Below are 13,690 nucleotides of genomic sequence, written 5' to 3' on the forward strand. Positions count from 1 at the left end.
AACAACATAAACTGATGAACAAAAATAGAGCCAGAGTCCTAGACACATTGAACAGACCGTCAAACCTCAGAGGGAAGGCGGGGGCGGGGGTAAAGGGGGATAAGAGATCAACCAAAGGACTTGTATGCATGCATATAAGCATAAGCCATGGACACAGACAGTAAGGGGTGAGGGCATGTGCTGGGGGGTGGGAACGTTTGGGGAGAGGTCAATGGGGGAAAAGGAGACTTATGTAATACTTTAAACAGTAAAGAATTTAAATTTTAAAAAAAGAAAAAGAAACTTTCCTAAAGTCACACAGCCCCCACAGGCAGAGCCTGATTTGGACCCAGGCAGTATGACCCTTGAACTCTCTCTTCCCACCACTATGCTATTTTTGTCATCACACCTTTTAATTTTCAGGCTAATAATACTCTTTCTCTCCAAGGGAAACTGTTCCCTCTATAAAGAGAGAGTGAGAGTTTAAAAATATTTCACCTACTTCAATAAATAAACTGTGATACATAAACATTCAAGTCTTAAGTACAGGCTATAATAGCCTTGTCAGCCTGGCAAAGTGCGTCCTATCCAAGACCTACTCAGGGAAACCACTCGGATTTTACACACAGACCCAAAATAGTCTTTTTGGAAAGAGGCTTAGGAAAATGTTTTTTTTGGTAAGAATTAGGGTAAAAATTCATTCTTCTATAGAAACGCTCGCTTTTCCAGGTTGCACTAATATATGAGAAGCATAATTAAGTAAATAAAGTTACAAATTGATGTTAGTAAAATACCACTTAGAACTGTTTCCATCCGATATAAAAAGCTAAGCAAAGTTCAAATTATTTTTAAAATACTCACTGCAGAATATACTGCAGGTACTAGGATCTCTTTTGGAGAGAGAATGTTGGTCAGAGGCCTATTTCAGAATGCTAAATATAGGGGCTGACAAGTAAGTCCCTTTGGCAGTTTAGGTAATTTTCTCTTCAAAATCTTTTGTTACTTTGTGTGAATTTGATTTGTATAGGTGGCACACTGGGATAAAGTGACAGCTTTCTAAAGACTCCCTTTTTAATAATGTTCTGGGGCCCAGCGCACTAATTATTTAGTCATCAATCAAAGGTGTCTTTCACACTTGTGTACTTTGCAATTCCAAAGGATGGGAGTTGGCAAACTTGTTAGTAAGAGTGAGTCTAGGTACAATTAAAATTCCTAGAACACATTCTTTTTTGTGTTTAGCATGGATGCTGATCATGAATACTTCTGTACTAATCTACTTGGAAACAGTAGAATAACTTGGTTGGGTAAATATTTCTGAACTAGAGGCCTGACTAGAGGCTCAATGCATGAAATTCGTGCAAGAGTAGGCCTTCCATTCCCTGGCTGCCGGCACCAGCTTCCCTCTGGCACCCGGGACCTGGGCTTCCCTTGCAGCCCCAGCTTCATCTGGAAGGTCGTCTGGAAGGACATCTGGTATAATTAGCATATTACACTTTTATTATTATAGATGCCTACATGGTGCACTGCAGAATGTTCAATATAGCCAGCCACTACATTTCAGTGGGATTTTCTTTCTTTCTTTCTTTCTTTCTTTCTTTCTTTCTTTCTTTCTTTCTTTCTTTCTTTCTTTCTCTCTCTCTCTCTCTCTCTCTCTCTCTCTCTCTTTTATTGTTTTTCTTCTTTCAAACAACCATTTCAGGTGTATGAGAAAGGAAGAAAATTTTCTTTCCTAGGAAAGAGTAACAGATGGATTAAATTTTGAGGTTGTGTTTTTTTTTCCCCTCTCACTCTGAATTTTCCCTCCCCTATCACCTAGAAACTCATGTAGCTTGTTCAGCTTCATCCCTTCCAGGGAGGATTATTATGACACACAAAGAATAAGTCACAGCAAACTTTCCTGGATGTTGTTTCAAAAGCTTAAGCCAAGGTTAACAAATCCACACTCTTGGAGGAGTGCGCTGGATGAGCTGGTGGGCATGTGGTTTGGGTAAAGAAGGCGCCTGCTACAGGCCTCAGCTTTTGTTCTTTGGGATATGCGCTCAGAGGCACCAGCCTTCCTTTTTTTTTTTTTTTTTTTGGGGGGGGGGGATTTATTTACCTTCTATAATTGACAAAGCACTCCTGAACCCAGCCTATTTAGGAGAAGAGAATAAGGTAAATTTCTCTCAACTAAAAAGAGGTATTTTCCTGGGTCCAGCTGCTACAGGCCTCAGCTTTTGTTCTTTGGGATATGAGCTCAGAGGCACCAGCCTTCCTTTTTTTTTGGGGGGGGGGGGGTCTGGAAATCCAACGTTTTAGTACAAAGCACTCCTGAACCCAGCCTATTTAGGAGACGAGAATAAGGTAAGTTTCTCTCAACTAAAAAGAGGTATTTTCCTGGGTCCAGAAAGTAACATAATTTCGTGGGCTGCAGAGAGAAGGTGAATCTTTATATACAGCCTTTGGCAGCCCCTCTGTGGGCAGAGAGGGGAGGCGTGGCTTTGTGGTGCTCTGAGGTGCAGGGATCCAGGCACTGAAATTTTCAGGGAGCCAATAAAATAAGCTTTGGTATAGAATCCCATTTTAAAGGAAGAGGAGAAACTATGGATATAGAACATAAATTTAAAATGTTTAATCTCCTTGTGTAAAATAATATTATATTGAGACACCTATAGCAGAGTGGTTAAACAAAACCTGATTTCATATCCTGAATCTCAAATTTACTTGCTGTGCATCTTGAGGAAACTTATTTAAACTCCCAATGCATCAGTTTTCCCCATCATCAAAATAGGAATAGTGCTGAACAGTACTAAGCCTATCTCACAGTACTATGAAAAGAAAAGAAAGTTATAAGTGCATCCTGGTATGTCGAATCAGCAGGACTCATAAGATACCAACAGAAAACATCTTTACATGAATCTCCCGCTGTCTTTTTAAACACGTACTTGGAAGGGAAGTCTTTCCACTGCTCCTGGTTGAAAACGCAGGCGGATCGATTCATTTTCTGCTTCATTTGGATACTAAGACGTTTTCCCAGTATTCAAGGTTGCAAACACTACCTCGATTCTGAAAATGGTGTGATCACAACGTGTAACAGTAAAAACTCCCAATTTGATTTAAAGTTAGGTCTCTCTCCCATCAGGAAGGTGGGGAGGGAGGGAAGAAAGCGCTCACGGGTCTGATTGAGCTGTAAGAGGCGCTGTGCCCACTGGGCCTGGCAGGTGGTTAGATGAAAACTGTTCCTTGGCCAGTTTTGTATTTGCTTCCAGGGCCCCCACTGGCTCTGCAATCAGGCAAGTGGCGCCTTGTCCTCCTGTGGCCACCTCCTCCACCCCCTGTTTTCCTTTCCCTTTTTCTCCTGGTGGTCCATGGGCAGACTCTATTGCTTGCTGTGCTATGGCTTCCCCAGACAGTCCTCTGGGGTAGGTTTTTTAAAAAACTGTATTTTTATTGATTTCAGAGAGGAAGAGAGAGGGGGAGAGAGATAGAAACATCAATGATGAGAGAGAATCATTGACCGGCTGCCTCCTGCACGTCCCACACTGGGGATGGAGCCTGCAACCTGGGCATGTGCCCTGACCAGGAATCTAACCATGACCTCCTGGTTCATCGGTTGGCACTCAACCACTGAGCTATGCCAGTGGGGCAAGGGGTAGGTTTTAAAACACTCCATGCTGGCACCTGGCAAGTGTTGTACATATGCCATTATTATTACTATAGTTGGAAAAATACATTTGAGAGGAGATTACACACAAAAAAGATGTGTTTAGTTCCAAATTAAACACCTTGTACTATAGATACATTTAAAGGTGTGTGTTTTTAAAATACCAAATTGACAATTTCATGCTTGTCCCATGTACCTATTGTAAGTGAGCTACATGAGTTCACAAGGAATGCATGAGCCAACATAGGATACATTAACTAAATATATGTAGATCATTAGGAGAGTGGCATGGAAGACTTGCTGTGGCAGGCAGCATCTGAATTAGACCTTGGCAGGTGAGGAGGGTTTTGCATGGCAGGCCCAGACATCAGGAAGGGGGAAGAAGTGGGAAGTAGAGGGAAACGAAATGCATCTGGAGCTGACACCCATGGGTGACAATGTGTTTCAGCAGAGTTCAATTATGGGTGATCATGAAAGCTAGTAGTAACTGAGGGTTTACTGAGTGCTTCATTTGGACTACCTGATTTATTCTTGTCAACTCTGTGAGGCAGGTGTTACCCCTTCTTGTGCATAAGGAAATTGAGATCTCCCAGCTCGTCAGCCTAGGAGCTGGGGTTGGACCTGGAGTCTGCCCTCAACACCACCATGCCTCACTACTCTGTCTCACAGGGCCCTTCATTGCTAGGGATTACGGTATAGGAGGTCATTCACAGTATCATTGGATCATAAACAAAATTCAGGATGGGCTCAAGAAAATTTTTAATTGTATATTTATAGTTTGGAAACACTTTTAGTTTTTACTATTATTATCACTTTTATACTCTTTTTTTTTTGCCTTTCCTGCTTTCCTTGACTCCTCCATCCTTCTTCTTTTCTTCCTTTATCAAATACTTATTTATCGAAGGACTGTGTTAGTCCCTGGATATACAATGGCGAACGAAAATGCATGTAGTCGTTGTCCTCATGGGACTTATATTTTAGTGGAGGAGGTAGATAGATATTCAAGTAATTTCTAACAGCAAATTTGCAAGTATGACTTTTACCCGAATGAAAGGAATTTGAAGCTATTACAGTTTAAGATGAGGGGCTTTCATTTAAAAGTCCAGGGGGATCAATAACCTGGAACTGAGTTCTGAAAGATGAATAAGATTTAACAAGATGGAGAAGGAAGAAAGGAGTGCCCAGGCAGCAGGGGCAGCATGTGCAAAGGTCCTGTGATAGGAAGAAGAATGGGCTGTAAAGAAAGTCTGAGTGGTTAGAGCTGAGCACACCAGAGGTGGGCAGGATGCAGAGTAAGACTGGAAAGATAGGAAGCTGGCCCTACAGAGGTTTGCAGTACATGTTAGAGTTTTATCTTTATCCTAAATGCAAGGGTTTCTGACGGAAGCATTTTAATCATGGTGGCACCATGATCAAACTGTGTTTTGAATAGACAGCCCTAGTTGCACTATACAGAGCGGGCTGGAAATGAGAGAAGTAGAAGGAAAGGGAAGAGTTAGGAAGTTAGGTGGAGTAATAAAAAGAGATGTGCAAAATCATGAGATATTTAGGGGATGGAATCAATAGGAGTTAAAGATTGACTTTAAAACGGGGGGGGGGGGGGGGAAAAACTAATGAAAAAAAACAGATCCAGAGACAGAGAAGCATCAATCAGACCGTCAAACCTCAGAGGGAAGGCAGGGGAGGGTGGGGGGGATGGGTGGGGGGAAACGGGGGGATAAGGACACATATGTAATGCCTTAATCAATAAAGAAAGAAAAATAAAGAAATAAAAATAAAGGGGGGGTGAGAAATGGAGGTGGAATCAATAGGAGTTAAAGATTGACTTTAAAAGGGGGGTGAGAAAAAAAGCTGATCTATGTTTCTAACTTGGAAATTGGATGGTATGCCATCTTTGAAAAAGGAAAGGTAGGAATATATTTGGGGTGATGGTGGTAAGTTTGGTCTTATTTATTTGTTTTAAGAATTGGGTGAGAGTGGTAGGGAAGACCATGCATTTTGAGTTAAGGAAACTTTGAGACCTCAAACCTTTTTGGTGATGGAGTTTTAGCTTTGACTTTCCAACCTAGTTTCTGCCACACTCTACCTCTAATTTTCCCGCTCATGGCTTAGTTCTAATCCTATGGGAAATCGTGCTCTTCACAGACTGACAATGAAGTGCGGTTTCCTAGTTTCATCCCCTGGACATACCCTTCAGCCCCTCAGATTTTAGCTCTCCCTCCCACGAATCCCAGGACCAGCCCAGATGCCCGGCGCGGCTTCAGAGGGCTCAGGTTCTTTTGGCTTGTGACTCAGACCACAGTGTAGGACCCTTCCTGACAGAGATCAGACTGTCCCACTGCTCTGTCCTTGCTTCAGCTCTTCATCACCAACGGCTCCTCCCACCATCAGCACCTGACCCCATTTTGACAGCTGCCTCCCCCACCTCCTTACCAGTAACTCCCAGGATGCCTTATGGCGGGCTCCACGTTATTTATGACTTGTGGAGATTAATAATTTCTTTCTTCCTTCTTCTGGCCCTGACTTTTCTGTCCTTTCTCAGACATGTTTCAGATCTTTAAGTGAAATTGCTGACCTGCTAATGATCCACCAGATGGCACCAAAACATTATATTCCAAGTATCAAGCCCTCACTACACCTTCAGGGAAGAGAACCTAAACTTTATCCTACTTTGAGATGATGATAATGTACAGTCCCAGGTGCAACTTAGAAAGAAAATAAAATTCTCATCCAAGTCCCCAGAATAATTGGTATAGGATTAGGGAGAGAGAGAGAGGGCGCTTTCTCAGAATAAGATCTTCATTTTTTTTTCTCTCTTTAGATTCTAGACAAGAGGCTGTGATGGACATTACAAAATGAAGAACATGAATATTCTCAGGGACCCTGTCATTTTTACTCAGTGTTTGCTTAACTGTCTTTTTCTCAGGGCTGAAGCTCTGCTTGCTACAGAGCCTCATGTCATCAAGGATAGAAATGCAGCCCTAGCTGGTTTGGCTCAATGGATAGAGCATCGGTCTGCGGACTAAAGGGTCCCAGGTTCTATTCCGGCCAAGGGCACATGCCTGGGTTGTGGGCTCGATCCCCAGTAGGAGGCGTTCAGTAGGCAGCCAATCAATGATTCTCTCTCATCATTGATGTTTCTATCTCTCTCTCCCTCTCCCTTCCTCTCTAATCTCAATAAAATATATTTTAAAAAATAGAAATGCAATAGCTCCCTTTAATCAAAATAATAATTAAGAGAAGTGAAAACAAATCTATGCATCCAGTATTCTAGCTAAACAGAAGAGTAAAATGAACTATTATTCTCCAATTTTACAATGTCATTATCATTTTTCTTCAATTTCAAAATTTAATTATCATTGATATAGCAAAAACACTATGGGTGACCATTTAAATATTTAAAACAGTTAATGAAATTAAATATATTTTTTTGCTATTATGTTCTAATTTCAGAATAGACAGTTTTTTCTTAAATTAACATAATTAACAGTTACAATTTAAGAAACTTTAAGGTTTCATTTTAGTAATATCTTAGTGGCTCAAAAAATACCACACACCTTATAAATTAACGCTTTTTACTAGATGATTAATCTCTATTGGGCAAAATTTAGTCAACATATCAAGTGAGGAAAAATCTGTAAGAGGTTGTTCTTTCAAATTTGAGGATCTAGGTGCTAAGTGATCAATGAATTTTCTAGGATGACAGAAAATGGATAAATGAACAGTAGACATTAACGGTTATTATTTCTCTTTGGAGAGGGAAGAAATAATCTATGGGTAAATGCACAGCATATAGTGGATTTAAAAATATTAAGTCATTGCCCAACCAATGTGGCTCAATGGTTGAGCGTTGACCCATGAACCCGGAGGTCATGGTCTGATTTCCAGTCAGGGCACGTGCCTGGTTTGCAGGCTCCATCTTCAGTTGAAGGCGTGCAGGAGCTAGCCGATTGATGATTCTCTCTCATCATTGATGTTTCTACCTCTCTGTCTCCCTTCCTTTCTCTGAAATCAATAAAAATATTAAAAATAAAAACATTAAGTCATGTTAAGAAATAATTTGATGGTAAATTTTAATTTCATGTACATACCTTTGTAATATTTTGCGTGTATATACTTTTTAAAACTTTGGCCTGCAATTGTAACATTCATATACCTAAAGTACATAAATCTTGTTGTTTTTCAAAGGTGTGTGTGTTGGGGCGGGGGGTTGTGAATAGACCATTTTCCTCTAGAGCTTGGATGGATGTATATCTGGCTGCTTCCTCAGCCCGGGAGTCATCTGAATGTCCACAATTCCGAAAGCGCTTCGGGATCACTTAGGCTAAAAGATGCTATTTATTGTGAAGCTATCCTATTTTATTCCCAAGAGAATGTCATCATTCTGTATTTGTGAAAGCTGTCAATGTGTCTTTCTCAAAATGCAATTATTTGAAAGAAGCAAACCAACACAGAGGGGACCCCTTGTCTTCAAAGTCATTTTATTAAGAGTAAATTAGACTGGAAAAATGATAGTCCAAAATGCATTTTCAATAGATTGCTGTCGAAAATGCATTTTCAATAGATTGCTGTCAGGCTTGCTACCTGTCAAACAGAGAAGCCTGAAGTTTCATCGTGGCATATGGATTAGCCCAGTCTTCCCTGCAGCGTGAAAACAAAAGGCAATTGGGGATGCATGGGGCAAACTCATCTTAAAACAGAGATATCAACAAAGGAATATGACAGCATGAAAAGACAGAGTGCAGTCTGCTGTCCACATTTGCAAAGAGATTCTGTCTGAATCCATAACTTCAATACACTATGACACAGAAAAAGAGAGAATACACATTAAGTGTAATTGTTCATCGGGTACTCGTTTTAGCAAATGCTGGATTTCATTCTCTAAAGTGAGGAACAAGTGGGAACAATGGATAAAATAGCTGCAGTTATAAAAAGCCATTAAACACAACCATGTGGAATTAGAATTGTTTGATTTTTTTAAAAAAAACATCCATCATAGAGACTTTAATTTCAAATTTCTCTTCCACTCATCAATTGAAAAAAAAAATAAAGGCCAGAGTCGCAGAAGAATCTTAAGAGCAAAATACTCTTTCCCCAGTTAGAGCTTTAAACCAGACCGGTGATGTCATTTAGTTTGGGGTTTGTTTGAAAAAGAAGTACATCTCAAAGTTAGAGGGAAATTATAGAGATCTGCTTAGGTCTGGCAAAATACAGTATGGATTTTCTTTTAATCTCCCATGTGAAAAATTACAGAGAACACTTCTCTGACCAGTAACTCTCAATTAAATAGAAATGAAAGGTCCTCTAATAGCCTTTAAATCCATGTATCCTAAGGGACTCCAGAAACAAGTGTAATAACAGAAGGAAGGTGGTAGAAAATGGTACATTGCATTGTACAGATTGCTGGGATTCTAAGCGTGGGATCAGATGCCAGAAATCAAAGTAAGAGAGTTTTGGCATTAACAGTGGGCACCAGAGAACCATGAAGAGCCTAAGAGGAAAAGTTCAGAAAAGGGAAGCTGTGTCCTAAAGAAGTCCGTCTACAGGACAGGCTCAGTGTGGACCACTGTTTTGTCACATTATCACCTGTGTGATGACTTCATCCCCTGGTGACAGGGTTGGCTCTGCAGAGTCACTGGCTTCCTATATATCTTAAGTCAGTGGTTCTCAACCTTCCTAATGCCGCGGCCCTTTAATACAGTTCCTCATGTTGTGGTGACCCCCAACCATAAAATTATTTTCGTTGCTACTTCATAACTGTAATTTTGCTACTGTTATGAATCGTAATGTAAATATCTGATATGCAGGATGTATTTTCATTGTTACAAATTGAACATAATTAAAGCATAGTGATTAATCACAAAAACAATATGTAATTATATATGTGTTTTCCGATGGTCTTAGGCGACCCCTGTGAAAGGGTCCTAATGACCTTAGTAGGGTGCTTTAGCACACCCATGTCCTTCCCAGCAAAGTGCAGGGTTCTGAAAGTTTGCAAAACAGGGCAAATGCGTTTTCGGGGTTGTCCTTGGTTGAACCAGAAAACACATATGATGCACCGCATCAGTAGTCATGAAGGTATGAGGGGTGCTAAGGATAACTTGATATCAGGAGGGAATTGGAAAAAATCAGGGGCACCAGTGAAGGCATTTCCAAAGTTCACAATTTTGCCTTTAAGTAGAAATTTGCCCAGAGAATTTAGCGCATTGATATTTGCTTTAGTACTATGTAGGGTTAAACATACATAGTAAAATTGCACATGAGTAAAATGAACATTTTGTGCTTTTTAAATTGTGCTTTACACTTGTGTTTTTACTTAATGACTGTTTTTCTTTCTATTTGTTATATCTCTTGTTAATAAATCTCACATTTTTTCTATAAGCCCATAGGAATGAGCATTGATTTCTCATTTTTGGAGTATAAACTCACACCCCTGAAACCTCACTGTGTACCCTTCTGATATAATTGCTGTTGATCTTGTTGCTATTGGATTTGTTCTTGTTGTGGTGGTACCAGGATGGTTACACTATTATCTCAGCATTAACACACTGTGTCAGATAAGATTGTTTTCAACTGCATAGAACAGATCATAGTCAATTATCCAAATAAGAGTTTATTTTTGCTCTCAGAAAATAGATCAGGGATCAGCCATCCAAGACTGTTACAGTGGCTCTCGGTGACATCAAAGTCTAGACTTTTTGTCTTTCTGCTCCTCCGTTTTCCTCATGAGACTTCTCCCCGTATGGTCTCCTCACAGATCCCAGATGTTTGCTCTCTAGTCCTCCCTGAGCATCACAAGTAGAAGAAGAAGAAAGCCACAGGGAGAAAGGGTGGTATCCTTATCAGGAAAACCACACTCTCCTAGATATCCCCAGTCACCTTATGCTTACTTCCTGCTAGCCAGAACTGTGCCTGATGGCCATCCCGGCCTGAGAATGCTCAAAAATGCAGATTTTAGCTGGTCACAAAACCAGGGTTCTGTGTGTATGGAAGGAGAGACTAGATTTTGGCAGACTCAGACTCACATGAACATCTCAGAGTGTACATGGAATGAAATAAAAAATTCATTTTTAAAAAGATGAAATATTTGATTATTTAAAGAAAATATATTGGAGGATAAATGTAGACCAATTGAAGGATGGTTGAAATTCTAGTAAGGAATGTAAACAGGTTGATGTTTGGACCAAATTCACCCCCAAAAACTATTTTTTATTTTATTTTAAAAGGATTTGAGGGTGACTTGTGTGGAATGAAGAGGACCACAAAAGAACACTGAAGTGAAATAATAGAAAAAGCTAGCCATGATTTGTTTTTTTCATAATGTTTGAAAATCAAAGACAGGCAGGTAAATTTTTTTTAAATCAACTAGTTGTTTTAAGTAACTTAGTTTAGAGGTTCTTTATTATTATTTTTAAAATACATTTTTATTGATTTCAGTGAGAAAGGGAGGGGGAGATTGAAAAATCAATGATGAGAATCATTTATCAGCTGCCTCCTGCATGCCCCCTGCTGGGGATCAAGCCCGCAGCCAGGGCATGTGCCCTTGACCAGAATCAAACCTGGAACCCTTCAGTCTGAAGGCTGACACTCTATCTACTGAGCCAAACCAGTTAGAATCCAGCAGGTGAATTTTGAAAGGGGCTGTAATAAGAAAGAGCAAAAGGGTAAAACTGGCCAATTCTGGCTTCTTGACTCTTTGCTGCCTGGGATTCTATCAAGTTACTTAGCCTCTCTTCCCATGTCTGTGAAATTGAGACAATGACTATTCCTATGTCATTTGTTTGCGAGATTAAATATTTATAATCCCCAACCATAAGAATCCATGAAGATATGTTTAATGTCTTCAGGAGCAGCATTAATACAATCATTAGCCTTATGATGAAAAACTGTGAATTATTTCATTGATCCTGGCCCAAACCTCATACATCTGTTCTGTGTGATCTTGGACAAGTCGTGTAACCATGTGCCCAGTAAAATTTTCTTCAGTAAAATGAATGCAGCAATATCAACCTCCCAGAGTAATGGTAACAAGCACATATGTAAAAATCCTTCAAGGAAGGAAGTGTTATATCCATGTGACAGATATTATTAGTGTTCCTATATTGCCAGTACTTTCTCCCCTTTCCTATTTGTTCTTCTTTTCTTTCCTACCTTCTCTTTACTCCCTCAGGTGAGACTGGCACAGGGTGGAGTAGACAATATTTGGGATGTTTCTAAAAATCACAGTCGACAATTATGGATGATATTTCTTCAATCTGTAGCCCCTAGGGCTCAAATATTTATCTAGAAGAAACTGAGCCACGACCTAAATATTCCTTATGATTTTTGGCTTAAATGGAAAATTTGTGTTTTCAAACTGTGTGTGCTGGAGATCAACATACTATTCTGACATGTTACACATTCTAAGCACTTCCTTTCGGCTTTGAAAGGTATTAAAATTGTCTCCCTTTGTAATAAACAATTCCCATTGAAAACAACCTCAGAGAGTCCCCAGAGGAGAAGAGAGCAGAGGATGTGTCTCTGAGTGCAAAGTCTTCACCATCTGCCACAGGCAGGGCGGGTGGGGGGAAGGGATTACGCATGCAGTTGGCCTTAACAGTGACACAGTTCTCACATGCATTGTCAGCTTTAGTCACTTTAAGTGACCTTTGGTAAGCAGTAAATAAATGGGTTCAGTATGATATTTCTAAGTTTTAGGGCTTCAGTAGATTAACATGTTCCTTGTATGCTTCCTATATAATTTTCTATTTGTGCAATATATTGAATTTCTGTTCCAATTTTCCATAATTTCACAAAAGGGATTCAGTACTTGATAAGAGCTTTTTCAAAATTGAAGCATCAGATTTTTTTTTGAGGGGGTGGGGGTTGTCCATTAATTCTAAACATTTAAAATGAGGCTGAGTAATGGCTGGCATTTTTCTTTTTTAGGGATTAAAAGAAGAGTTCTTTATATCTGGCTTCATTTCTTCTTTAGATTGTCTCTCTTTTCTGGTCTTTCTTATCCTTCTTATAGACAAAGTCATCCAAGATGCCAGCACTTAGGCAAAGCATATGAGTGTCATTGTCTTCATATGGTCCTGTGGTCTGGAGCAAGTTCTCAAGGACACAGGACTAGGGAACTCCATTCATTAGATGTTGAGGAAGTGGTTTAAAACCAGGAAACCGACCAGAGATTAATTTTTAAATAATAAGGCCAACATACTAATTTATAATAAACATATGTCTTATTATGACCAGAAGATGTATTACTAACCATCCCTAATATTAGCAGGCCCACCCCTAACTTGTGTGGGACCTGGGGCAAGATTACCACTATAGGCTTATATACCATCTAAGTCTTTACAAATAAGAAATTAATATATTGTTGATTAAAATATGTACTGATGCCCTACCTTGACAACCATGCTTTTGCCATAATCTAGAAGGCCAGGTTAGAATTAGAATTCTCCTCTTTCCTTCTGAGTTTCATGGCCTCCAACTTCCACACCTGTGCTCTTCAGCCCCTGCCCCCTCTCTTTTCATCCCTGATTCCTCCTCTGCCCTATCAAGGATCTCACATTCATGTTGTGAACACCTCAGCTTCCACAAGCACAAGTTCAACCCATTCCACCAGCAAACAGACACCCATCGGCCACTCATCTGTGAGACCCAGGAAAGAGCCAGTATAGATTCTTGAGGCAAACTTGGAGCCAATGGATAGGAAACTCTAGGGGCCCGAGAACGCACAATATGAGGTTACAGCCAGCCCAGCTGTCCAGAGTAGTCTTCAGTTGGCTCCAGTGCTTTAAGCTTATGACCTTGACACAGGTCAGAATAAGGGACCCCCTCCTGACACGGATAGGGCTCTCCAGCTGATCAGTTCTTGCTTCATTTAGTTCCTGGTAGTTTAGCTTTATCACCACTTATGTCCCCTCCCCCATTTTGACCATTGCCTCCCTTCTACTTCCCTGCCAGCAATTCTCATCCTCCCACACTTCCCCTGCCCCTTCACTTTGCCTAGAAAACTTTATATACACTGTCAGATTTTTGTTTCCAGAAAGAGCAAAAATTGATTGCATTTAATCAAAC

At 40.1% G+C, this 13,690-nt stretch overlaps 1 long non-coding RNA gene across 1 annotated transcript in view; it reads right to left on the minus strand.

The window, feature by feature from the left end:
• Positions 1–1,458, minus strand: part of LOC106724825 — a 15,640-nt gene extending 14,182 nt beyond the window's left edge. Inside the window, exon 1 of the long non-coding RNA XR_001360656.1 lies at positions 1,448–1,458. This is a non-coding gene — a long non-coding RNA (uncharacterized LOC106724825). The remainder of the gene's footprint in view (positions 1–1,447) is intronic.
• Between the last annotated feature and the right edge of the window lie 12,232 nt (positions 1,459–13,690).

This window comes from Myotis brandtii, unplaced genomic scaffold, assembly GCF_000412655.1.
Source record: "Myotis brandtii unplaced genomic scaffold, ASM41265v1 scaffold99, whole genome shotgun sequence".
Taxonomy (NCBI): domain Eukaryota; kingdom Metazoa; phylum Chordata; class Mammalia; order Chiroptera; family Vespertilionidae; genus Myotis; species Myotis brandtii.